The 26,653-nt window shown below is 30.8% G+C and overlaps 1 long non-coding RNA gene across 1 annotated transcript in view; it reads right to left on the bottom strand.

Annotated features, from left to right (window-relative positions):
• Positions 1–689: 689 nt before the first annotated feature.
• LOC119613437 overlaps positions 690–26,653 on the bottom strand; it is a 65,618-nt gene continuing 39,654 nt past the window's right edge. The window contains exons 2-3 of the long non-coding RNA XR_005232235.1: positions 16,163–16,310; positions 690–961 (exon numbers count right to left, since the gene is read on the bottom strand). This is a non-coding gene — a long non-coding RNA (uncharacterized LOC119613437). The remainder of the gene's footprint in view (positions 962–16,162; positions 16,311–26,653) is intronic.

Here is a 26,653-nt window from a genome sequence, read left to right as displayed (position 1 = left end):
AACTCTGAAAGTATTTGAGTGATTTAAATGAAAGTGGAGTCAAACGTTATGTTGTAATATAAGTTATCAGTTTTATGAAAAACTTATTTCACCAGAGTTGTCAGGCTTGTGAAAATGTGTATATTGTGTGAAGTTTTTTAAATGTGTAAAACTTTGTAAGTACTTAAGCGTTTGGCATCATATTAGGTGCAATCGAAAGGTATTGACTTAAGCTACTCGTTGTAGGAAAAATTTATTTGTCAGGGTTGCCAGACTAGTAGAATTAAGTGTATGTTAGGTGCACATGTTTAAAACGCTATAACTTCAAAACTGTTAAACCGATTTTGTTCAGATTTCTTTTAAGGGGTTGAGGGTGTATTGGAGATTTTATTTTTGTTTGCTAGAGTTGCCAGACAATCGAACTTTGTATGATTTAAGCGTACATTTTCAAAACGTTATATCTTCAAAATTATTGAAACGATTTTAATTGGGATTCTTTTGTTTGCTAGAGGATATATTGAAGATTAATAAAAAATTATTTTGGCAGAGTTGCCAGAACGTTTGTTTTATTTTATGTAAGATTTTAGTTGGTTTTTGTAAATTGTTCATTAGAAAGCTTAGTTAGACGAATTATTATTCCTCTTTTAGGCTGATTTCCAATAATAAATAAAACACAGATGATTTTTTTTTTTAATTTCAATTAATTAAGTTTTATTTAAAATATATTTTTTACAGTTTGTAGATTTCTTTGTAACTTTATATTGGTGTCAATTTGCCAATATTGTATATCTACTTATGAGTTTCAGCAAGTTTCGTGATTAAAAATGGCTCTAACATGGCTTGATTGTCATCTTCCTTTCAAATGAGCTGGTTTTTGTTCACTTGAGCTTTCATCAATATCTTTTTAAAGGGTTAAGGGATTATTCATCTAATGTTTAAGGTTGTGAACAACAATACAAGTCAGACATCAAAATGTTTGAAACTGAAAGTAAATAAAAAAGGAAAAATATAAATCTAAGTGTAATTTTATATAAAGATTTAGAGTTAGAGTAGTTAAGACATTTATATTGCTAAAGTTTCAAGCTCTTAGATTGAAATTTTATTACAACAATTTGCTTTTATTGATTCTGTTGCACACTCAAGCCCCTGAACTTGAAAAGCTAGTGACAGAAAAGTTCTTAGTTCAAAAATTAAGCTTTTTTTCTAAGCAAAAGTAACAGGGCAACAAGTTTTACATAAAATAAATCCATATCGGTGCGTGTGACCCCCATAAATAATTACAAATTGTATTGAGATTGTCATGGCACTTGAGCAGCAGCGTAATCATGAAAACTACTCACACATTTTTATTGTCTGACTGGCGGGCTGGTTATTTCGTTTATCTGATAAACCAAACAACTATTTGAATATCTAATGCGTATGAATAAACAAAAAATAGACAAAAAAAATGCGTTTGGTTTTATTGTATTTATGAGTTAAACAACAAATGTAGAGACAAACATAAAATGCATTTGTCTATTTGAACAACTAACAAAAAGACTAGTTGTTTAGTCGCCCTCTTGGTATAACAAAACCAAAAATTAAAAACACCCAGCTAGAATATAAAAAAAACTTTAAATAACTTGTTACAAATACTGAGAGCCTAGTTAATAAAGCTAACTAATCCGCCCCAACAATTATTAAAAAAATTGAATTAATATTTGAATACTAAACATATATTTGTTTAATTACTCTAAAAAAGCTATAGAAAACTAGAAAACTTGCATATAAAATTAGTATAATACAACAAACACTTCATTTAAACTTAATGTATAAAACTTTCAAGTTTTTGGGGAATTTTTTGTTTGAGAGAATTTTGTTTGACCTCGAAAATGTGTATGATAATCATAATATAAAATGTTTGCGATCGATTTTTTTGCTTGTTTATTATTAGGCTTTCAGTTGTCGTAGTTAGAAGATATTTTGAGTTGAAAGAGATTTTCAGTTCAACCTATTTTGTATTTTAGTACAGAATAAACTTTTCCAAATGAACGACCCCTTCCTTATAAATCATAAATAAACACATACAAATTATATTTGTTTAAATTTCGATTTTTTGATATTTTACCAGGAGCTCAGCAATGTTTAGAATGTACCAATCTTTGTTATGATTTTGTTTATATGGTCGTTTGAAAATTGTTGTGTTTTGAAAAAAGAGATAATATTAAGAAATAAAGAGAGAGAGAGAGTGAGAGAGAATCGTTATCACTCTTCCAATATTGATTATTATCAGTGTGATTTTTATATGGTTTTCGTAGAATTTAGTTATTTGTAAAGTGTCTTTTTCATTACTAAGAGGCAGTGTTTGTGTTTAATTTTTTTTAATTAAAAATCGTTAAACATTAGGGTATTATAAAGATTAGAATACCACTTGTTAAAATATTTAAAAGAAGATAATTTATATAAAAACATGAAAATTCATTCCCAGTGATTTGATATTAAAATCCCAAATTGTTAGTTAATTTTCTAACACCAGAACAGATCAAACGACTTAAACACTAAGGGTCTTATTTATTAAAATATTAACAATATTAATAGAACAAATTTTATATGAAAATTTGCTTAATAAATTGACAATAGTGTCGGTTAATTCAGAATCCTTAGATTTAGGAATGTATTAGAATTTGATGGAACATTGGTGTTGATTTTTATACCCTACACCACAATAGTGGGGAGGGTATTATGCGTTTGTGCTGATGTTTGTAACACCCAAAAATATTGGTCCTACAGCCACCTTAAAGTATACTCAGAATCACATTCTGAGTTGATTAAGCAATGTCCGTCTATCCGTCTGTCCATGTAAACCTTGTGCGCACTCTATAGGTAGCAATTTTTAAGAAAATTACATTTTGGCTTCTTCTTCTTCTTTTGACCCAAGGACGAAGCCTATTGAAATTGGTTAAAATCGGTCTATTATTTCGTAGAGCTCCCATACAACTGTACCCCCCAAATAGGGCTTTTGAGCTCATAAATATGTTAAATGTTCTTGTATCACTACAAAAATAGGCAAAATTTATTTCTGATTTAAGGTAAAAATGATATGAAATACTTTATTATTAAAAAAAATAATTAACATTTGTAACACTGGTGTATGGTATCATATAGTCGGCCATGCCCGACCATAAATTCTTCCTTGTTTTATCTTTAGGCTTGTTCATTTAATTTCTATATTGATCGTAATCCCTCAGAAATGTCATGAGAAGAACCACATAATTGTGGAAATAATACAATTTTCCCTGGGCCGTTGTATAATTTAGAAGATAATGTATGTCTGTCCAAAAACACTCACAAAATTCTATAGAACCTATGTGGAACAGGATATGTTCGTAAAATAATCCTTTCTTACTGATTTTTAGTCATTCAGAACTGTGAATGTTTAATTTTATGTTTCTAAATTCAATATTATACAAAATTCAAAAAGTACCTTTTGAAAAACCAAAAAAGTACCAAAACGTCGCTTTTTATAGATTCAATAAAGTGTATATTTTCTGGATCCTTATAGGTAGAGGAGTCGATTAAGCCATGTCCATCTGTCTGTCCGTCCGTCCATCTGTGTGTCTGTTGAAATCAATTTTCTGAAGACCCCAGATATCTTTGGGATTCAAATCTTCAATTATTCTGTCAGCTTCATGCTTCAAGAACTTTCCTATTTAAAATCATTAAAATCCGTCCATAAATAACGGAGATATGAGCAAAAATCCGAGATAACATCTGAAAAGTTCATAAAAAACCGACAATTTCTTTCAAGTTTTGACAAAATAGCAACAACAACATTGAAAAACTATGGTGAAGGGTATATAAGATTAGACAAAGTCGAATATCGACTCAAACTCAAAAACACCAAAAATAAACCTTAGTAACAGAGTTACAAATATTTAATTTTTAAAATTAAATAATTTTTAATTAAATTTTTCGTCCACCCCTGCTTAATTTCCCACACATAATTTTCAATCTTTGATTTTGACATTAACAGAACAATCATTTTTTTCGCCCACCCCTGTCTAATTTTTCACACCTAATTTTCCATCTTTGATTTTGGCATTAACAAAACAATAACAACACACAGCTCCATAAGTAACGTGTTTTTGCAAATTTTTTTTTTTGCTTGCAATTTTTCAGTTATGCCAGTCTTGTAGTAAACGAGGGATTTACTACAGCCCGCACAGAAAAATTATTTTAACTCTAACTTCATATTTACTTTTAAGGATTTACAACATTTAAAGCTCATTAAAAGTTTAATTTAAAACACGCACAAGTCAAAAAGGATTTTCTTTTCTATTCACTATTAAAACAACAAGTTTGTTACTTTGCTACATTATCTTTTAAGCGGTAAATTTTAAATATTCAAAGTAACGTATTATTGTCTATTTATCTAAAAATTTTAATTGCAATTAACACTTGTTTTGTAAATTGTTGTCTTTTGTATTTAACTAAAAGATAACGATAACGATGCATGAGCCGCCAACTAACAACTGACTGCCAGAGTTTTAAAGTTAAGTTATGCAGGCTGGCGAGTCAGACAGTCTAGCCAGGCAGAGCAGAAGCAAGCTTATGAATTTGGCGCTAACGTTTTGCAAAAGTTAAAGCGAGAAGTGCTGCTAAATAGGGAGTGAGTGAGTGAGTAAGGGGCGTTGTAAACATATGTAATGTATAAAAAGTTCTTTAAACGTTCGTCATCTCTGTCTGTGACGTCGTCATTTACACTTACTGTCATAGTGACCAAGTGTCTCGTGGTCATATGTTCATTAGTCATCGTTTCATCCATTCATTCATTTAGATTTGTATATTCGTTAGTTCATTTAATTGTTCGTTCATTCGTTTGCTTCTCTGTCAGTTTGTCTGTGAGTTGGTGGGTCGGCTGTTTGGTTTGTTTAACTTTCTGGTTTGTTTTAATTACATTTTGCAGTTAGTAGCAGTGGTTTGTTTGTATATATTGTTGTTGCCGTTGCTGCTGCGGCTTCTGCTGCTGCCGCTGAGGAAACAGAGAAAATAACACATATACAATTGAAATACTACAACTACTACTGCTGCTACTGCTGCTGTTGTTGAAAAACTGAAAACAACAAGAAGAATGAGAGAATTACTTACTATTTTGTGGTTAAATACTGTGCGCCTAGTATCAGACGATGAGTTAATTGGTTTGCAAACAAATTGACTGACGTGGGCGTGTGTAATAATAACAATAATAATAATGAAATACAACAACAAATACAATATTTCCTAATTAGCAGCTTTTTGTAATTAAATATGCCTTCAAGCCATTCATTAAAATACATGCAACAACAACAACAGGCTTGCAAGCAAGGCAGGCAGTCAGCCAAACCAACGAACTTACCAGTCATTTATTCAGTTAGTAATTAAAAAACTTTTTTTTTACAAAACACATACATACTCTCCTACACACGAACAATTATAAATATTCTCATAACCTACTGTTTCTCATATACATATGAACATAGATTTAAACAACTACAAAAACAAAAATAAATATGTAATAAGTAACATGCGTTCATTATAACGGTTCATGTGAAAAATTACCTTTTGCTTTAAATCCCTCTACTAAATTTTATATTAGAAAAGTTTTCTCTTCTCCCCTGCCCATTCCCTCAAACCACCATTCTTGTATCTAATCACGTTTATATCATGTTCATGTTCATTGTCATATAACCCAACACATGGCCCTCAACAACATTCTTACATCCTCTTGCCTCCCAAGCACCACCCACTTAACCAACCATGTTGTTATGATGATGATGGCATTCATTATACATGTATTAGCCACAAGAGCAGAAAAATAAGCAAAAACAGAAGAAGATGATGATGTTGGAAAAAAAGTAGAACTTTAATCTAAATGAAAATGCATTTTAATTAGGATTCTTCTTGTTTAAGTTTCAGTTTGTATGGTTTGTTCTCTAATGATATTAAAACGAAGAGAGTTGCCAAGTTGTTGTATGATGAATTGTGCATTCTTGGGAGATTTTGCTAACAAATGGGAGCAAATATCTTTGGAACATTAAAGCAGAATAGTCATTAGGAAACAGTAATAATATGTAATAAAGATATGCCTTCGGCAGGTTAGTTGTTAGAGTTTAGGCTGCCAGTCTGGAGGTCGTGAGTTCGATTCTTACCAGAGACCTTGGAAATGAAGCGTGCAGAAGCTGATCGATCGCAGCCTTTCAAATTAACTAAATCGTGTCGATTTATATTTCTGGAAGTTTGAAAAAAAGGGGAATAGAAGGGGGATCATGTACCATAGGGATACATCTGCCACCATCGATTAACTTGAAAACCGAGTAATTGATATTACTACGTTTTCAATTATTGTTTTCTTTTATCAGTCTAGAACCATAAATGTTTTTAAGCAACACGATCGAGCTAATTTAAAAATTTAGCATGGACTTCAAAATAAGAACTAACGTACATCTTCGGATTACAATTGAAAATCGTGGTCAAACGAATCACGAGTATCACAAAACTCGGAGGCAAAACTGGTCTGGTCTTCACTAAAAAATCAGAAATCGTCTTCCTAATCAAAACACTAGCTTCCAGGTGAAAATACGTCCGGAATATGCAAAATTGAATGGATTGATTGTGACGTCAACATATGTTAACATATTTACCGAAAGCCATTAGGAAATTATCGGACTGTAAGAGAGCCGCAGCTGAATACTCTTCCAGCGGTAAGCCCTATATCATATGGGTAAAAGACTACTCTGGGATAATCGGCAATGAAAGAACGAATGTACTTGTTACAAGGGGAAGGGGAGGTTATCCTGATGAATTGTAAAACGTTCGATGCAACAAGGGCCGAATTTAAACAATGGAACTGAGGTTTGGTAACCCAAACGAGATCAGAACAAGAAGCTTCCTCAAAATGAATAACTCCAAGGTAGACACAAAGGTGCCCCTAAACCTATATACAAAATCGGACGCACGGATTCAGATGAATGTAGAGCAAGCGGAGAGTATAGTGGAATGCTGCAGTACCTTCTCTGTCATTGCCAGGCTTTCCTCAAAGTTAGAGGAGCGCTCCAAAGTTATCTTGGGAGCGGTATTATTACAAATATTACTGAGGAACAGGTAACGAAGTTTCTGAACAATATTATTTCCATAGATCGCTATAAAGGGTTTTTCACAAAAATCTTCCGTTGAAAAGAGAGCACAACAGCCGCGATAACGGCATAGTTTCAAGGTTTCAACTAAATATCATTTGAAATGTTAAGAAGCCTATAAAAGAATCGCTATATACGTTTTTCCAGACTTTTTCCATGGTAAAGTGAGCACAACAGGCCCGATGGTGGCCTAGGTTCAAGGTTTCAACTCAATATCACTTGGGAAGTTGGGAAACCAAGTCTTAAAAAGAGAGGTGTGAAACAACTTTAAGAATTCTCGAAAAGTAGGAGTTTGTTACCATTTTAGAGAGTCATGGTGATGTGACGAGTTGGACTAGATTTTTTGTTAGAAACATTGAAAAGTTTCACTCTTCGTTCTCTCGGCAGAAAAGTAGTGGTTGAAAACACTTTCAATGATTTTGTAAGACTCAAGCTTATCACTTCTAATAACGGTCTAGCATTACTAAACCAATATTAAGGAATCTTAAGAAATCAAAAATAATCTTCAACTCGATTTTCTAGCGGAAAATGGTTCTAGTTCCTTTCGCAGATTCAGTAGATCAATGATGGTAGTTCCACATCCTTAAATTTTACTATTTAAGGAAGCTTGGCAACTCTAGAAAGTTTTTATCTTATTTTCTGTTTTTAATTCATTAATTAAATTATTTCCACAGCAAGGCTGTAAGAAACCAACACAGATAGATATACAAACACACGCACACATATTCATACAATCTGTGCAGTACTAATTGGATAAAAGTTGCATATACCCGGTTTTGTTTAGACAAAAAAAAAATATATTAAAATTAAAAATGAGTTTTTTTTTGAAAAAAATAAATTTCAAAACTTTTTAAAACAGCCACTCCCACTAATTAGTTTCAAGAATTTTGTACTATATAACTTTTTAGAACCGTTTATGGAAACACAAACAACAGACAATTTTCTTCAAATACCTATAGATTTTTGACTGTCTATAACTGGCAATTGTTAGCACTCGTTTATTCGATGGCTTAACTTGGTCATTAAGCACACACTGCCTCCCTGCTATACATAGTTGTGGCATGGACTATTGCTGGTGTTGTTGTTGGCTTGTGTTCTTAACATTTAAAGCAATCAAGAAATGTTTGCAGTTGTTGTTGTTGCTGCTGCTGTTATTCGTATATTGTTTTCTCGACAAAAGGGTCCAATTAAAAAACCACAACAATTAATGACTACAACAACAAGAATGAATAAAAGGACCATGGTTCATTTTTTTCACTGTTAAAAGGCAGGGAATTCAAGAGTAGAATGAGTGAGTAGCGGACCAAGTGTCAGTTCGTTAGTGGGTCTATAATTGTATGTCTGTAGATATGTATGTAAGTATGAATGGATATTTGGCATAGACATTAAGTGAGTCATGCCATATGGATGGTTGGTTGTTCGCTTGGACGGATGAAACAAGCAAAACCATTGAATAAGTGAATGAGTCAGTTCAGTTGTGTGTTTTTTTTTTCAGTGCTGTTGTTAAAACTTTGAATGCAATAAGTGGTGAAAATTTTAATTGGCAACGAGAAGGAAAAGCAAAACAAAAAAGAACAATTTTATTGTACTAATGAATGCTAAAAGCTTTAAGGTAGATAGATAATTGCTATAAATGTTAACAAACTTTTTTGTTTTGTACCTTTTAAAGGATTGAGGGTATATGTATGTAGGTTGGACGATGTGAGGACATGGGACAGGGGCGTAAAGTTTTGCTTGAAAAAGGGGAGAAAAGGGAGAAAAGAACATGTTCAGACTAAAGTCACGAATAAACTATAGTCTGGACTAGACACGTTGCTATAGTGTAGACTATAGTGCTTACCATAGACTAGAATATAGTCCAGATTATAGAATAGAGTGAAGACTAGACTGTATTCTAGACCTTAGGCAAGACAATAGTCAATAATATATGCTATAGTCCAGACTATAGACTAGAGTCCAGACTTTACTATGGACTAGACTCTAGTCCAGACGATAGACTAGACTATAATCCAGACTATAGACTAGACTATAATCCAGACTTTACTATGGACTAGACTCTAGTCCAGACCATAGATTAGACTATAATCCAGACTATAGACTAGACTATAATCCAGACTATAGGCTAGACTATAATCCAGACTATAGACTAGACTATAATCCAGACTATAGGCTAGACTATAATCCAGACTATAGTCCTTTCTAAAGACAAGACCATAGTCCATACAATAGACTAGACTCTAGTCCATACTATAAACTAGACTATAGTCCAGACTATAGACTAAACTATAGCCCAGACTATAGATTAGACTATGGTCCACTATAGTCCAGACTATAGACTAAACTATAGTCCAGACTATAGACTAAACTATAGTCCAGACTATAGACTAAAGGCCTGACTATAGACTGGACTATACTATAGACTAGAATATGGTCCAGACTTAGACTAGAATATAGTCCAAACATAGACTAGAATATAGTCCAAACATAGACTAGAATATAGTCCAGACTAAAGACTAGAATATAGACCAGACTATAGACTAGAATATAGTCCAGACTATAGACTAGAATAAAGTCCAGACTATAGACTAGAATATAGTCCAGACTATAGACTAGACTATAGTTTTGACTATAGACTATAGTCCAGATAATAGACTAGACTATAGTCCAGATAACAGACTAGCCTTTAGTCCAGACTATAGACTATATGAACTATAGGCTAGACTATAGTCCAGACTATAGACTCGACTAAAGTCCAGACTATAAACTAGACCATATTACAGAGTATAGACTAGGCTATAGTCCAGAGAATAGACTAGACTATAGTCCAGACTATAGACTCGGCTATAGTCCAGACTATAGACTCGAATATAGTCCAGACTATAGACTCAACTATAGTCCAGACTATAGACTCGACTATAATCCAGACTATAGACTCGACTATAATCCAGACTATAGATTAGACTATAAACTAGACTATAGTCCAGACTTAGACTGGAATATAGTCCAGACTTTGATTAGAATATAGTCCAGACTTTCATTAGAATATAGTCCAGACTAGACTATAGTCCAGATTATAGTCCAGATTCCAAATTGAAACCTTATGTAAGGATCTACAAGCGATTTTAGGATTTTCGAAAGATTTATGAGTGATCACAGATTTTTGTTATTTTCTTGATCGAGGCGATAGTTTAGGATCTTTAGCCGTGTATAATGAGTTAAGGTCTACAAATGATGTATTGTCCCTACTGTTATCAAAAATAGGCATTTACGTCCATGGCCTACAGAAAAACACACAGACACAATTTTTATATTCAATCAACGTCCACTAAATTTTCCCTTTTTTTTGCGTGCTCCTCCACCACCCTCCCTCGATTTGAGTATTCTGTAAGTAGTTGTGAGTGTAGTGAGTCTGTCATTTTCGCCAATGGTTTTTTTGTATTTCGTTTTTGTTTAAATTAATTAACAAACCCAAAACAATGTACAACAACAAAAGCCATCAATTTTGAAGGAGTTAAAAATAAGCAATTAGTTGGCATTTCGAATAGGCGCCCAGTTTCCAATAGTAAGCGAAACCGACAAAAAACGAACGAAGGAAGTTTTTTTTTTTTCTTCTCTCCAGCACTGAACACTGAAATATATTGTATATTCATTTAATTAGAAACTGAAACAGAAGCAACAGTCAGCATACAAAAATTGTACCGTCATTGTACCAATATATGTTATTTTTTTTATTTTAGTATTCTGTGTTGTTTTTTGTTGTTTTGTTTGGTTTTATGTTTTTGTTGAACGAATATTTATTTCAATTTTATTTTTGTTTGTTGCGCAGGTATCTGCGCCGCTTCGTTTAACTACAATACCCGGACGACACAGTCAGTCACACGTAGTCGTCGTAGTCGTACGTACATTCCATACTCAATATACCAAAAAAAAAACCCTGGCATCCAGTTAGTGCCAGCAGCCACCAAGTTGCGCTAACACGGCCAAACTCTGTGCCAGACACAGCAAAATCCATCCATTTAGTCTGCCAACAGACATCAAACAGCATGCAATACTAATTTCCTCCAAATAAAAAATTAATTAAAATAACTAACTGAAGCCGTTAAAAAATAAACCAAATAACTAAATTGTACGAGTTGTTAAGTCGTATTAGTTAATTGCAAATTATTTTATTGTTATATACTGCTGAACTTGCAATTATAAAAAAGTATTTGAATAAATCTAAAATTTAATTGCTAAATGCTGAGGAGGAGTGAGCGCCGCATCACAGGAGGATTACAATCGCAATATTTTGAAACAAAAACATATTTATTTAAAGTGTTGTCAATATAAAATTAAATAAATAAAAAATTGTATGCTTTAGTTTTTTCTCTTAATAAAAGTGTAAAATAAAATTTAAATCTCATAAAAATATGTGTTTCATTTAAAACCTTTTAATACAAATTAATTTTCAGTGATTAGAGCGTTATTTAAGGATCTAGGTTTTCATATAAAAATCAATTTTTGATGGAAAATATGTACGATCACATGATTTGGAGCGTTATTTAATGATCTACGGTCGATTTTAGACTTTTTATGAAAAAATCGATCGAAAACAAGTATGAAAATATAGTCGGGCATGACCGTCCATATAATACCCTACACCATGAGTATATTTAAAAAAAAAAATATTTTTCATAAAGAAACTTTTATGTTGAATTTTACCTTAATTCGAAAGTAAGCAATTTATTGATAAAAAACAAATTTTCTAAATGAGGCTTTATATAGGAGTATAGGTCAAACATGGGCCGATGCTCATTAAATTTGAGAAAAGCATATATTTTTAAATAACAGTTAGTTATGTTGAGTTTCATAGCGATACAAATGGTAACAAGTCAATTTTTGACGATTAAGACATTTTTTAAAGGGGGGTTTGTATGGGGGCTAGAGTCAAATAAGGGCTGACATTACGAAAATCTGCAGTATCATTTATTCTGGCTGGCTGTCCATGTAAACCTTGTGCGCAAAGTACAGGCCGCAATTTTCAAGATAATTTGATGAGATTTGGACCAAACGTGTTTTTTGGCACAGAGACAAGCCTATTGAAAATGGTTGAAATCAGCCCATTATTTTACCTAGCCCCCATACAACCGTAACTCCCGATTTGGTCTCTTTATGCCATAATTACGACATATATACTATTATCTCTCAAAAACTTGGCAAAAATAAGTTTAGTATAAGTATAAATGACAATTCACATTTTCGTAATGATCGACCCTTATTTGACCCTAGCGCCCATACCAACCGCCTTCAAAAAATCTCTTAAACGTCTAAAACGTCCTTTAGAAAATTTGTTTTTTTTATCAATAAATTGCTTAAATACTTTGGAATTAAGGTAAAATTCAACATAAACGTTTCTTTATAAAAAATAAATAATTTTTAAAATGTATTCATGGTGTAATATGGTCGGCCATGCCCGACTATACTTTCCTACTTCTTTTTTAATTGGAGCGTTTTTAGATTTTTCATGAAAAATTGATTTTTGATGAAAAATACGAGTGATCACATATTTTCATTAATATCTCAATAGGAGCGCTGTTTAGGAATCTACAGCCGATTCTAGGTTTTTCATATAAAAATAGATTTTTGATGGAAGATTAGAGAATCTCTATTCGATTTTATGATTTTCATATAATAATCGATGTTTGATGGAAAATATGAAAAATTTTTATATTTTCTCAATTGGATCATTATTTAAGAATCTACAGCCGATTTTAGGTTTCACATATAAACATCGATTTTCACTATTTTCTTAATTGGAGCGTTTTTTTAAGGATTTACAACCGAAAGATTAGAGTTATCACAGATTTTCACTATTTATACCTTACACCACTGTAGTGGGGATGGTATTACGCGTTTGTGCTGATGTTTGTTACAGCCAAAATTACTGGCCCAACACCTACTTTAAAGTATACTCGGCTCGAAGTCAATTTAAATATGTCCGTCCGTCTATCTCTCTGTCTGTCTTTCTGACTGTCGGTCTGTCATGTAAACCTTGTGTCAGGTAGACATTTTCAAGATAGACATTTTCATGATAATTTGATAAAATTCTCGTCTTTTCACCCAAGGTCGAAGCTTATTGATAATGGTTAAAATCGGTTCATTACTTCGCCTAGCCTCCTTACAACCGTACCCCTCGAATAGGGTTTTTGAGCTCAAGAATAATTTAAATGTTTTTGTACTCGGCAAAACTTAGTTTTGTACAAGTCTAAATAATATTGTTAATATTATTGATATTGATATTACTGATTCATTTGATCCTAGTCCCCACACAAAGTCCCCTTCAGAAAATGATTTGAATGTCAAAATTAACTTATAAGCGCTAATATCACGTTGAAACTCTGCATAAACAACTTTAATGTACGCGTTAAGCCTTCTACCAAAATTAGGATAGGCCCATATTAACCCCCTGCCTATATTTTTAACAAAATCAGTAGTGTAGGGTACCATAGAATTTGAATTTGGATTGAAGATTTTCATTATTTAAGAATCTGAAGGTGATTTTAGGGTTTTCATGAAAACTATGAGTGATCTCGTTATTCAAGCAATTTTGCTGTTTTCTGCTCTGCTAGAAAATGTTGAAGCTCTTCAAATTAATATCCTTATCTTAAAATCCTTTTTGTTACATCCGATCTTATCTTTATCCTTTTGCAGCAAACATTTATTTTTATTCAACATTGTAAATTTAACTTCGCTCAACAGTAACTTTCTAAATATGCTGACCATCTAATAGAAAACTGACATTATGACTCACGTTTCTCAAAATTTCTCACGCTCTGCATTGGGTCATCTTTAAGCAGACAAAAAAACTTTGTGGGAATTTTATGGTTTCTTATGGAAAAAAAGCATCTTAAAGAAGACCCTTTAACTTAACAATTTTTTTCACACACGTTTTATTTTAAGATGAAAAAAAAAACACTTAAAAGGATTCTTTTTCTTTATACAATGCTATTTCCACTTGCTAAAAATCCTTAACTCCTATTGCTCTAAACAACAAAAGTCAACAATCTTAATAACTTATTCCCACGCATAATAATCTGAACGTGGGAATTTGTAAATTTTTTTCAGTTTCCAATCTTGTAGTTTTGAGAGATAATCTTTTACGGTTACGCCTTTATGTTTATTACACATTGGATCTGTCTGTCTGTCTGTCTGCATAAGCTTAGTAAGAAGGGTCAGTAGTTGCTTAGCAAAATTTGTAGGGAACAGAAATGAAAAGAAAAAACAACACATCCTTTACACAAAAAGTTCTCACGATCATAAGGCAAAGTGTTTTTTGTTATATAAGAATACTTGTATCTGTTTGCTGGCAGCAGATAATTTATAAGTAATCTATTGAGCTGCTAGCTTAATTTTCTGTTAACCTGTTACTTTAGACCAGAAAGAAGATGCTTAAGGCTATTTTCCTTCTTCAATCGTCTTAATACTAATTTGTGTTTAATGATACAAACGTGATCACAGGAAATGCCTGTGTGTTTACGTTTTTTTTTTGTTTAAGTAGTTTTTTGTTAAACAGTTATGAAATATAAAAGAGAACAAGACGAAGATCATTAAAGATCACAAAAGGATTATGAGAAGAAAAATATACACAAGTAGTAATTTAAGAACTTAGTAGACATTAAAGTGCAGGGAAGCATTGTTTTAAAATACGAAAGCCGTCAAGACGAATTTTAAACGGCGTTATATAACTGAACTATAACAGAACAGAACTGGAACAGAACTAGAACAGAACTAGAACAGAACTAGAACAGAACTAGAACAGAACTAGAACAGAACTAGAACTGAACTAGAACTGAACTAGAACTGAACTAGAACAGAACTAGAACAGATTTAGAACAGAACTAGAAAAGAACTAGAACAGAACTAGAACAGAACTAGAACAGAACTAGAACAGAACTAGAACAGAACTAGAACAGAACTAGAACAGAACTAGAACAGAACTAGAACAGAACTAGAACAGAACTAGAACAGAACTAGAACAGAACTAGAACAGAACTAGAACAGAACTAGAACAGAACTAGAACAGAACAGAACCAGAACTGAACTAGAACTGAACTAGAACTGAACTAGAACTGAACTAGAACTTAACTAGAATGGAACTAGAACAGAACTAGAACAGAACTAGAACAGAACTAGAACAGAACTAGAACAGAACTAGAACAGAACTAGAACTGAACTAGAACTGAACTAGAACTGAACTAGAACCGAACTAGAACAGAACTAGAACAGAACTAGAACAGAACTAGAACTGAACTAGAACTGAACTAGAACAGAACTAGAACAGAACTAGAACAGAACTAGAACTGAACTAGAACAGAACTAGAACAGAACTAGAACTGAACTAGAACAGAACTAAAACACAACTAGAACAGAACTAGAACAGAACTAGAACAGAACTAGAACAGAACTAGAACAGAACTAGAACAGAACTAGAACAGAACTAGAACAGAACTAGAACTGAACTAGAACTGAACTAGAACTGAACTAGAACAGAACTAGAATTGAACTAGAACTGAACTAGAACAGAACTAGAACAGAACTAGAAAAGAACTAGAACAGAACTAGAACAGAACTAGAACAGAACTAGAACAGAACTAGAACAGAACTAGAACAGAACTAGAACAGAACTAGAACAGAACTAGAACAGAACTAGAACAGAACTAGAACAGAACTAGAACTGAATTAGAACTGAATTAGAACTGAACTAGAACTGAACTAGAACTGAACTAGAACTGTACTAGAACTGAACTAGAACTGAACTAGAACTGAACTAGAACCGAACTAGAACTGAACTAGAACTGAACTAGAACTGAACTAGAACTGAACTAAAACTGAACTAGAACTGAACTAGAACTGAACTAGAACTGAATTAGAACTGAACTAGAACTAAACTAGAGCAGAACTGTAGCTGTACTTGAAGTGATCTAGATCGGAACCAGAACCGATCTAGTATTCAAAATTTATTAAACAACAGTTATTCATAAAAAATCACTTACCTCAACGCCGTTACAGAATTATTTCTCTGACTATGTGATCTGCAAACTCCAAAGATTTTAGAAAAAAACTAACCTTCTTGAATAATTTCACTTTTGTTTATTTTATCCATAAGATATAATAGGGCAGCAGGTTTTTTTGTGCAGAAAGCTGAAAAAATAAACAAATTTATTTTATTTATAAAAAAATCTATAATGTAAGACACACAAAGTATTAAAAACCCTCATAAATTATACAACTTGAAAAGAGACATGAAAACCACATAAAAATAAATAAAACTTCCCTTGTTCAATACTAAACAGACATTAAAGTACTAAACGCACTCTAAAGTACTAAAAATTCTGTTATAAATTTCCCCTATTGAAATTTCTGAACACCTGTTACTTTGCTACAATTACGCATGTTTTTCAACTCTTTAAATTTGATTAATTGTTTGGAAATGTGTGATCACTGATCACTTTTTATTATTGAGACTCATATGTCACAGTGACACAAGTTCAAAATAACAAGTGATTGTCACTTGTTTAAGGAAAGAACTTGTCTGTTAATTTGTTTGTTATTTAGTGGGTGTTCCGTTTGTTTGTTTTGTCTTCATGTGGGTTGATGCATAAATTTTAACAGGAGTCTAGAATCTTTAGCAGCACACACCAATGATGATGATCATACACTTGTTTTCTTCACTTTTTAAATGGGATGCTGTGTGTATGTTTTGTTGATGTTGTTTATATTCTTTTCATTCGCATTTCGTGATCAATCGTCATTATATTGTATGGAACGAATGTGTAGTAATAATAATGATGCTGATGAAGATCATTTGTAAAATCAATGAAGCGTAAAATTGTGGCCGATTTGTATAAAGAAAACATGATTTTTAGTAAGAGTTTTTTTTAAAGATCTCTATACGTTCTGTGGTTTGTGGTTACACATACAGCATCTTAACACAGTGGAGCGAATGGAAAGAATATAATAACAACAACATTATTGTTTCCAAAGAGAAGACGATAAACAAATTGTTTTGTTTTTTTTTTTTAAGGCAAACATGAAAGCAATTGATCTCTCTGTACGATCCATAGCATATGGATAGGAGCATCACATGTATCTTTTTCTTGACTATACATTATGAAATTTAAAATGTTAATTAAAATTAATTGGAAACATTTGTTCCTGAAATCATTCAGGTGTAACATTGTATAAGATGATTATGAGGATCACAGAATTCTGAAGAGAAAAATTAAGAAAAATCTTTAAAAGAGATATTAGTGAGATACTAGTCTTCAACAGAAGTGATGCTGCAGCTGGCTAATTTTAAATGGTTTTTAAAATAAAAGAAATAAAAGAATAATTTTCAAATTAAACAAAAAATAGGGGGAACATTTCAAAGAATCAACTAGGCTAGACTATATAATAGGCTAAATAGACTGTGCTGTATGATCACTTTAATATACAATAAATACTATCGATTTTAAACTGTGTTTTTTACCAGGCTTTCATAAAATTTAGTTAGAAACACTTAGTACATGTTTAAATTAGAAATAGAAAATAGTCAATAGTCTAGAGTAATGTTTGTCTAGACATAAGTTACTTAAGAAACTTTAGACTTACATTAGACTAAAGTTATCACGCTGTGTTTTTCACCAGGCTCTCATAAAATTTAGTCAGCAGCAAATATTAATTATAAAATTAGAAATAGAAAAATCATTAGACAACATGCCCATGCATGTGCGTGACAGAAGAAACTAATGGTATTGCCCAAATTTCTAAAAATATTTAGTTTTTAGACAACAATAGGCTCTTTAAAAACTGTCTATTTGAAAGTAAAATATTTGATAATATGTTTTGAATTTGTAAATTACAAATATATTTTTCATCTTGTTAGTTTTATGAACTCCTATTCAAATGCTTCAATTTGAGACTTTTAACTCTGGCATTTAACTCAAGAGACTACGTGGCTCTGGAGCCAAAATATCAAAAATTTACCATTACAATTCATTTCACATATTTCGGTGAAATTAAAAGTATTTTTAAATATATGAACGCCTTATTATAGGCTTTACTTTATGTTAATGGTTTATTTTTTATAAAAAAATTAAAATGTTTAAAAAATGTATTGTTTATTATAAAGTGTTTTTAAACGTTTCAAATTCTTATCTAAAAGATTTGATCTAATAGACATATTTAATTAATATATTGTAACAGGAGCTCATGATCCCTCTGCAGTTTGGTGAAACAAATTTTTAGAAAATTAACTTTCTAATTTTTGACAATGTGGGAGACAGACTATTGTCTCCAAAAAAGAAAACATTTAACAAATAGAAAACTATACATGAGTAGGCCCACAATTTCTATAAGCAGTACCTTCTGAACTCCTGTTAAAATGCTTTAGTTTGTGGTGACTTTTTTTAACTCTTTCAGTTTGGAAAAATCTGCATATAAATAATTTCTTTTGAATTCAAATAGTTTTTAAATTAAAAAATTGAAAGAGTTAAGAAAAGTCACTAAAAACTGTAGCATTCTAACGGGAGTTTAGAAACTTTAGCAGCAGAGTTGTACTTTCAAAATCAGATTACAAATTTTTAGATTTTCTATTTTAGAACAGGTAGTTTTAAAAGAAATAAATCTGGGTTTCAACTTACTTATTTTTTCTTTTAAAGAACCTTTTTCGAAACAATAAACCACTGACTGTATTGTTTAAAATCTCTTTTAAATAATTCTTATTAAATATGAACAAAATAAAAGACTTCTGGGTAACGCTAAGGGACAGCAACTACTATAATCCGTTATTGTTTAAAACAATTTCCCAGAAGTCTTTTAACTGTTAATGAAAAATAAAAAGAAAGGTTTGCCTATTGTCCTGAAAATTCTATTAAATTTTCACCTTCTAGTTTTATGAGCTCCTATTCGATTGCTACAATTTGTGGTTATTAACTCTATCAGTTTGAAAATACAAATTTATGGAGTTATAGTTCTTTTAAAAGGGTCTTTGAGAAATTTTATTAACTGTAGTACAAGACTAAGTTAGCAATGAAAATTTATCTAGAAAAAATTTAGTTTTAAGGTTTTCCCTATACATTTTTTAAATCAACATTCTACTTTTATGTGCTCCTGTTCGAATGCTACAATTTGTGGTGACATTTTTATTAACTCTTTCCTCATTTCAACATTTTTATAGGTTCTCGAGTGCTGCTTTCTGAATAAAAATTAAAAATTTATGAAGTCTTTTAAAAATCTAAAAGAAATTCTGAAAAAAAGTTTGTTGCAGTTAGCAATAAAAATTTCTGTTATGTTTTATAAACTCAAAATTTATTTACAAATTTAAACATTCTATGATTCCTGCGTTCCTGTTCGAATGCTACAATTTGTGGTGACATTTTTATTAACCCTTTTTCATTCAGACATTTTTATAGGTTCTATTTTTTTTATCTATCGTTTTGAATACGAATGAATTTTAATGAAGTTAAAATTGAAAATTTATGGGCAATAGTTTTAAATAATTAAATTCAGAAACGTTACTTAGTCATTATCAAAGAGTTAATAAAAATGTCACCATAAAGTATAGCATTCGAACAGGAGTTCATAAATCTGGGAAATTAAATTTTTTAAACAAATCTCTTGTTAGAATTTAAGCCTATTTAAGTCTATAGTTTCGAACAATAGTCTAGCAAAGTTCTTAGAATTTGTTCAAATAAATTATAGTTGTAATTAAAACCTACATTGGAAAATTTAATAATGACTGTTCTTGGAATAATGTATTCTTTGAACAATGTATTATGGATTACCACTCTGAATGTTTCCAATGAAATCTCAAAGATGTTTTAATCATGTCTACATTCTACCTGCGTGTTTCTATCATATATACTGGTACTTTTAATGAGCTCATGTTCATGTGCTATAATTTTGGTTAATTTGATCATTTAAAACCAAAATCTTCTTCTAACATATTTTAAAGACTTTCTAAGAATTTAACAAACAACTTGAAATATACAAAAATCACGAAGGCGTAACTAATATGTTACTTTTCAACAAACTATTACAATAGTTCCTATTTATATTATTTAATTTGGAAAACCAAAGATTCTAAGAATCTTCTAACATCTTGATCTTTCTGCCCTTTCACTTACTCACATGGTTTCATGCTGAGATTTAGAACACTTTGTTTCTTTCTCTTAACTAATTTCTTAACAATTTCTTCTATTTTTAGGAATTTTTTACAAATTTCTTTAAAAGATAGAATTTACGAGTTTTTCTTAAAATACATAAGAGCTAAAGGGCCTTTTCTTGACATTGTAACTCTTAGAATAAATTATAAAATTAATGGAAAATTTATGTTTCTGATGTACTCATGGTTTAAATTCCCAGAACTAGTCAGTTATTTGAGTCTTTTGCTTTTGAAATCTTCTTGAAAATGAAAATTTTCCAATTTTTTTTAATTCCTAAATTCTATGAGCTCCTGTTCAAATGCTACAGTTTGTGCTGACTTTTAACACTTTCCCTTATTTAACCTGATTAATTCTAGAAGTTGGTCTGAGTACAGGTTTATTTGATATACACACATTTTGTAATTAATTTTAAAAATAAGAATATGAACACTTGCTTCTTAATAATTCTGTGCTCCTGTTCGAATGCTACAGTTTTTAACTCTTTCATATTTTAAATAACTCAAACGATCGTTTGTGAGTTATACTGCCTAACAGGTGATTTAGAAAATTTATTAAGAGTTTTGAATAATTGAATTTGAAAATTTAAAAAAATATGAGCTCCTGTTCTTTTCATGAGCTCCTGTTTTTTTTCTTTAAACCACATATATACATATTTTTTCATTATATGTATATTAGAGAGGGGACCTTAAACTAGTTTTTTGATAATAATAATTTTTTTGAAAATTTCGTTTAAAAAGAAATTTTATGCAGAGAAAATATTTTGTTAATGTTTAGAGGTCCCCAAAATTTATAGTTCAACTTTTCTGTACACCTGTTAAAACAGACGTAATGTGATTCTCATGGCCCCAATGTAAATATAATAAAGAGGGCAATTAATAAATTTTTATAGAATTTAAAGAATTTTCTTTTTTATAGATCCCCAAATTTTATGAGTTTTTCATTTGAACCGTAAGAATTTTGTAAAGAAAACTAATTTCAAATTATTTTTCTATATTTCTTAGACGTTTGTGATGCAATTTTTGTTTCCATCCGGAGTATACATGATCTGCTTAGGTTCCTTTTTTTGAAATCTATTGTAACACGTTGTGTCTCTCAAGCTTCAAATATGGTTGATATGGTCTTTACAGGGAGGTCGAGATCGTCACTTTCTTATTTGGGTGCAAAGTATAATTTCGAATCTTGCTTGATTAGTTTTCTTTAAGAAGATAAATGTGGGGATCTACAGAGACGCCTGGGACTAGTCGCCGTTTACTTGTAAATATTGCCGCCGAAGACGTTGATACAAATACCTACATTTTCGACTCGATTTGTTATCTGGAAACAAAGTACATATAACTAAATAATTACTTCGAATCTTGCTTGATTATCTATGCAAAAGAAGAGAAATGTGGGGTTCCATATTGTTAGACTTCGAAGTAGAATGTGTAAGTTTAGTGTCTTAAACAGACACCGAACGAGTGAGAGAGCCGCCTCAGCCTAGCCGCCGTTTAATTGTGAAAGCTGACGCCGACAACGTTATTACAAATACTTTTTCGATTCAATATTTCGACTTCTTTTCCAATATCATTCTGAATTCCTATTCAAAACAAACAAATGGTTTTTTTTGATGGTGATTTTAGGACACACCCTCAATGCAAACACCCACGGGGAGTGCTTTCCTAAAGATTAGATAATGTCAATAGAACAAGTGTAACTAAATAATAAAACTCTTACAAAATTTTGTAAAAAAAAAGTATGTATTTGTTATTGGCTAGTTTTTACAAAAAGTTTAAAAAAGCTTTTCTTTTTTTTCTGATAACCCAGTGAAAATCTATAATTCTTCTAGCGATTTCTAGTAAAATTGTTAAAGAAATCTAAAACATTCAGCGATAATTTAGAAATGTATGTGTATGGAATAAGTAGTTTGAAAGTTTTCTAAAAAGTTTTTTTTTGTCATTCTGACAACCTAGTGAAAAACTATAATTTTTTCTGACGATTTTTAGAAAAATCGTTTGAAATAATAAAAAAATTTAGGTTAAAGCTTTCGCTACTATATCCAAATAGTAAAATATTTAACTCACAATTCCCACCCTTTTCCTATACTGAACTCCTATTCTAAAACAACAATTAGTGGTGACTTTTTAACACACCCACTTGCTTTCTCAATGGACGGTTGGTCTACCGCTGTGTGTTTTTGGTTCAAAGTAAACATTGTCTACGATAAGAAATAATGTTAGCGTACAAAACAAAAACAATGTGTATAAATAACGAAAGCAGGTAGTTTTTTTTTTCAAACAATAAAATCAATACTTGAAATTGTTTACTTTCCAACGAAATTCGTTGCGTGTGTTTCTTAGGGTTTTTGTGAAAATTTGTTTACGTTTTGAGGCATTCTGTTCTCCCAGTAAAAATTTATTAGTATTTGACAGACTATCAATAAAATCAATTGTATCAATCAAATAAATTATTGGAAATATTGGAGAGTTTGGTATCTAGTTGAGAGAATATCCAATATTGTTTCAATTTCCTTTGATTTCTTTATATCTTTACAAACATTTGTTAATTTGGAAATCGTACACTTAAAAAAATTCAACATTTTTGTTATGTTTTAAAAAGAAGAAATTTCTCCCAAATACTTTCAACAATCTTACTCTTTTATTAATAGAAATTTTTCCACTTACTTCGTCAAATACTTTCATATTTCTTTTTCAATTCTTTAAAGCATTATGTTCGAAATTGTTTGCTTTCTCTAATACTGAGCTCCTGCTTAAACTATGAATAATTAAATTTTAAGCGAAAGTACAGAAAATCAACAAAAAAAATATGGAAATAGTTTGAAAAGTTAAATTTTTTTTAAATGTTTTAAAATCAATTTATTTACTTTAAATTTAATTTTTGAAACTTTTGTGTTTTTTAACAAAAATTGGTTTATCTTCTATTGACTTCCCAAATTTGTGTTAAAAAATTTGATCTTTATAATAAACGAAAATAGTTCCCGAATTTTGTTTTGAAACATAAGAGTTAAAAAAAGTGAACCAAAACTATAGCATTCGAATAGGAGCACATAAATAAGAGAACACACTTCTACTCTTTGTTTTTAAAATTTCAGTAATACCTAGTCTAATCTCTAGCAGACATGGAAATTGTACTAATTTTTATCAAAAAAGTACTTTTTATGGGTTAAAAGTACTAAATTACTATCCAGTCTTTGTTTATATATTAGCTAGTTACTAGCTGATCTATCAAGTTGTCTCTGGCCGAATTTGGTTTATGATATAGTCTATAGACTAGTTTATTTTCTAGTTTCTTTACTAGTTTATGATCTAGTTTGCGATCAAGTTTATGATCTAGTCTATTGACTGGTCTCTGATCTAGTCTATTGACTAGTCTATGATCTAGTCTAGTTTATGATATAGTCTACAGACTAGTTTATGATCTAGTCTATTAACTAGTTTAGTTTAGTTTACGATTTAGTTTAAGATCTAGTCTATTGACTAGTTTATGATCGAGTTTACGATTTAGTTTATGATCTAGTCTTTTGATTATTCTATTATCTAGTCTATTGACTAGTTTATGATCTAGTCTACAGACTAGTTTATGCTGTAGCCTATTAACTAGACTAGTTTATGATCTAGTCTATTGACTAGTTTATGATCTAGTTTACGATTTAGTTTATGATCTGGTCTCTTTACTAGTTAATGATCAAGTTTACGATTTAATTTATGATCTAGTCTCTTTACTAGTTTATGATCTAGTCTATTAACTAGTCCATTATCTAGTCTATTGACTAGTTTATGATCTAGTCTACAGACTAGTGTATGCTCTAGTCTATTAACTAGTCTAGTTTATGATCTAGTCTATGGCCTAGTTAGTGATGTAGTTTACGATTTTATTTATGATCCAGTTTATGATTTAGTTTATGATCTAGTCTATTGACTAGTTTATGATCTAGTCTATTGATTAGTTTATGATCTAGCCTATTGACTATGATCTATGCACTAGTTTATTGACTAGTATCTGTTGACTATTCTATGTACCAGTCTTCATGTCAAAAAGTACTAAAAAAAGTATAATAGTACTGAATTTTCCATGCCTGATCTTTCAAGCAGTAATGGTTCGAAAGAATGCTTTCAAAGAGTTGTTATTGTTGTCGTATTTGTGTGAAAAACCGATTATTGTTCGTGCCAGCAGGCAATATATTTCGTCTTCATTACTTAACGGTTTTGTGATTTTATTATAAATCTCAGCAGGAATCCAAGTGGACGTGTAAAAAGTCACCACTAATTGTTGTCTTTAATCCGGAGCTCAGGATATTGAAAGGGTCTTAAACAAAAACGTGTTTTCAACAATAATTTAAGACTTAGCAAGGAAAAAAATTTCAAAACGTTTATTGCTGCTGCTTTCTTGTTAACAAGAAACCGATTTGTAACGCCTCAATGATTTTGCTCCTTTTCAGGAAATTGTACAAACATTTCGAAGATTTTGTTTTGTCATATGAATGAGTTAAAGAAAAGTCAGACCATAATTGTAGCATTCGAACAAGAGTTCATAAATAATATGTAGTTAAAGATTCTTTACTTTCTTTTCAAATTCTTAAAATACAGTAAATCCTTTCTGAGTCTCAGTTTGTTTTCTTAAACTAATCTTTAGAGGTTTAGGAGTTTTTGTGGGCGTGTCTACTAATTGGTGTTTTTGATCAGGAGTGCAGGTTATATAAAAAATGTGTTACCTTCTTCTTCAAAGGGAAATTGATTTTGCTCCTTTTAAGATATTTTCAAAATTTCCACGAATTTGAAAATTTAGTTTTGAAATGAAAAAAGAGTCAAACCCAAATTGTAGCATTCGAACAGGAGTTCATAAAAAGTATAAAAGATTTCTCACATTTCTTCTTAGTTTCTATTCCACAGGTAGTTTTTCTACTCTATTATCCATACCAGCTATCTGCTAATCTAATCTTTAGGGATTTAATTTTAAACTGACACAGCGGGAATCTAAGTGGGCGTGTAAAAAGTCACCACTAATTGTTGTTTTTGAATAGGAGAACAGGATTACGACAACGACAATTCCCTATTTTATATATTTAGGTAACAGAGATTTTCGAAATAATAAACTGAAATAAATACCAAATAATGTAATGATTTGTTGAAAAGAAAATTTGTATAACGCCTCCAAAATAGGTTTTTAAGATGCTGGATTGTTTCCTGTCATTAGACAAGTATCTTTTTAAGATTCTGAATACCTAGTATTTAGGACGTAATGGTGATGCTTCGATGATTTTGAAACTGGCGATTATTAAATTTAAACTAAGTTGATTGATCTTAATTATTTATCTCATCTATTATGTTTTTGTGGATAATTCCAAATACTTTGAAATGAAAGATTTAAGAAAAAGTCAACCAAATTTGTAGCATTCGAATAGGAGCACATAAATAACAGAAATTATATATTTCTTTGATTTTAACCGAGAATCTAATTTTACAATTTGATTTACTTAAAAGGAGTTTAAAAAAGGTGTATTACTTCCTAACGTGTATTATAAAGTTTTTCTGTAATCCTGATATTATGAATGTGATTGTTGACGCTTCAGTGATTTTTTAACCATAAAAGATTAAAAATTCTCTGAATTATCTTGATCTTTTCATTTATAAATGACCTAGAAAACTGTAAATTCTGTATCATCTATATTATAAAGTCTTGCTGTAATCCTGATAATATGTACGTGATCGGTAACGCTCCAGTGATTTTCGATCTTAAAAGATTATGCATTCTACGAATGAATCTTCTTGATCTTTTCATTTATTAATTGTCTAATTATACAGCATTTTGTGAACTAAGTAATTAAGAAAAATAATCTTGTTTCAAAAACCCAGCGGGAGTTTAAGTGGTCGTGTTAAAAGTCACCACTAATTGTTGTTTTTTAATAGGAGTTCAGCATATTGAGCAGTGATTTTTGAAGAAGGAGAAATTACTTTTAATTTGAGCATTTTAATCAGCAGGTAGTATTTTCCATTTTAACTATTTCAAACGACCCTAGTTTCTTAGAAACTCAGTAGTAATCTAAAGATTACTTAAATAATATGTCCGAAATTTCAGAATCTAAAGATTACTTAAGAAACCTGCTACAAATTTCATTACCAAAGAAAAACTACCTGCTTACAAAAAATACTAAAATATTATTCTCATCTTTAGAAGTAGGAAACCAATTGCTACTGCTCTCATTTATGTGCTCCTGTTTAAATGCTACAATTTCGTTTTTTAAATCTTTTGAATAACAAAATCACCACCATTTCTAGATTTTATTAATTATTAACTCTTTTCGTTTAGAATTTCCATTTTTTTGAAAACTTATCTTTCAAA

Source organism: Lucilia sericata, unplaced genomic scaffold (genome assembly GCF_015586225.1).
Source record: "Lucilia sericata isolate MDLA Ls3-8-SP2 unplaced genomic scaffold, ASM1558622v1 Contig000039F_arrow, whole genome shotgun sequence".
Taxonomy (NCBI): Eukaryota; Metazoa; Arthropoda; class Insecta; order Diptera; family Calliphoridae; genus Lucilia; species Lucilia sericata.
This window is presented reverse-complemented; position numbering and strand designations above follow the sequence as displayed.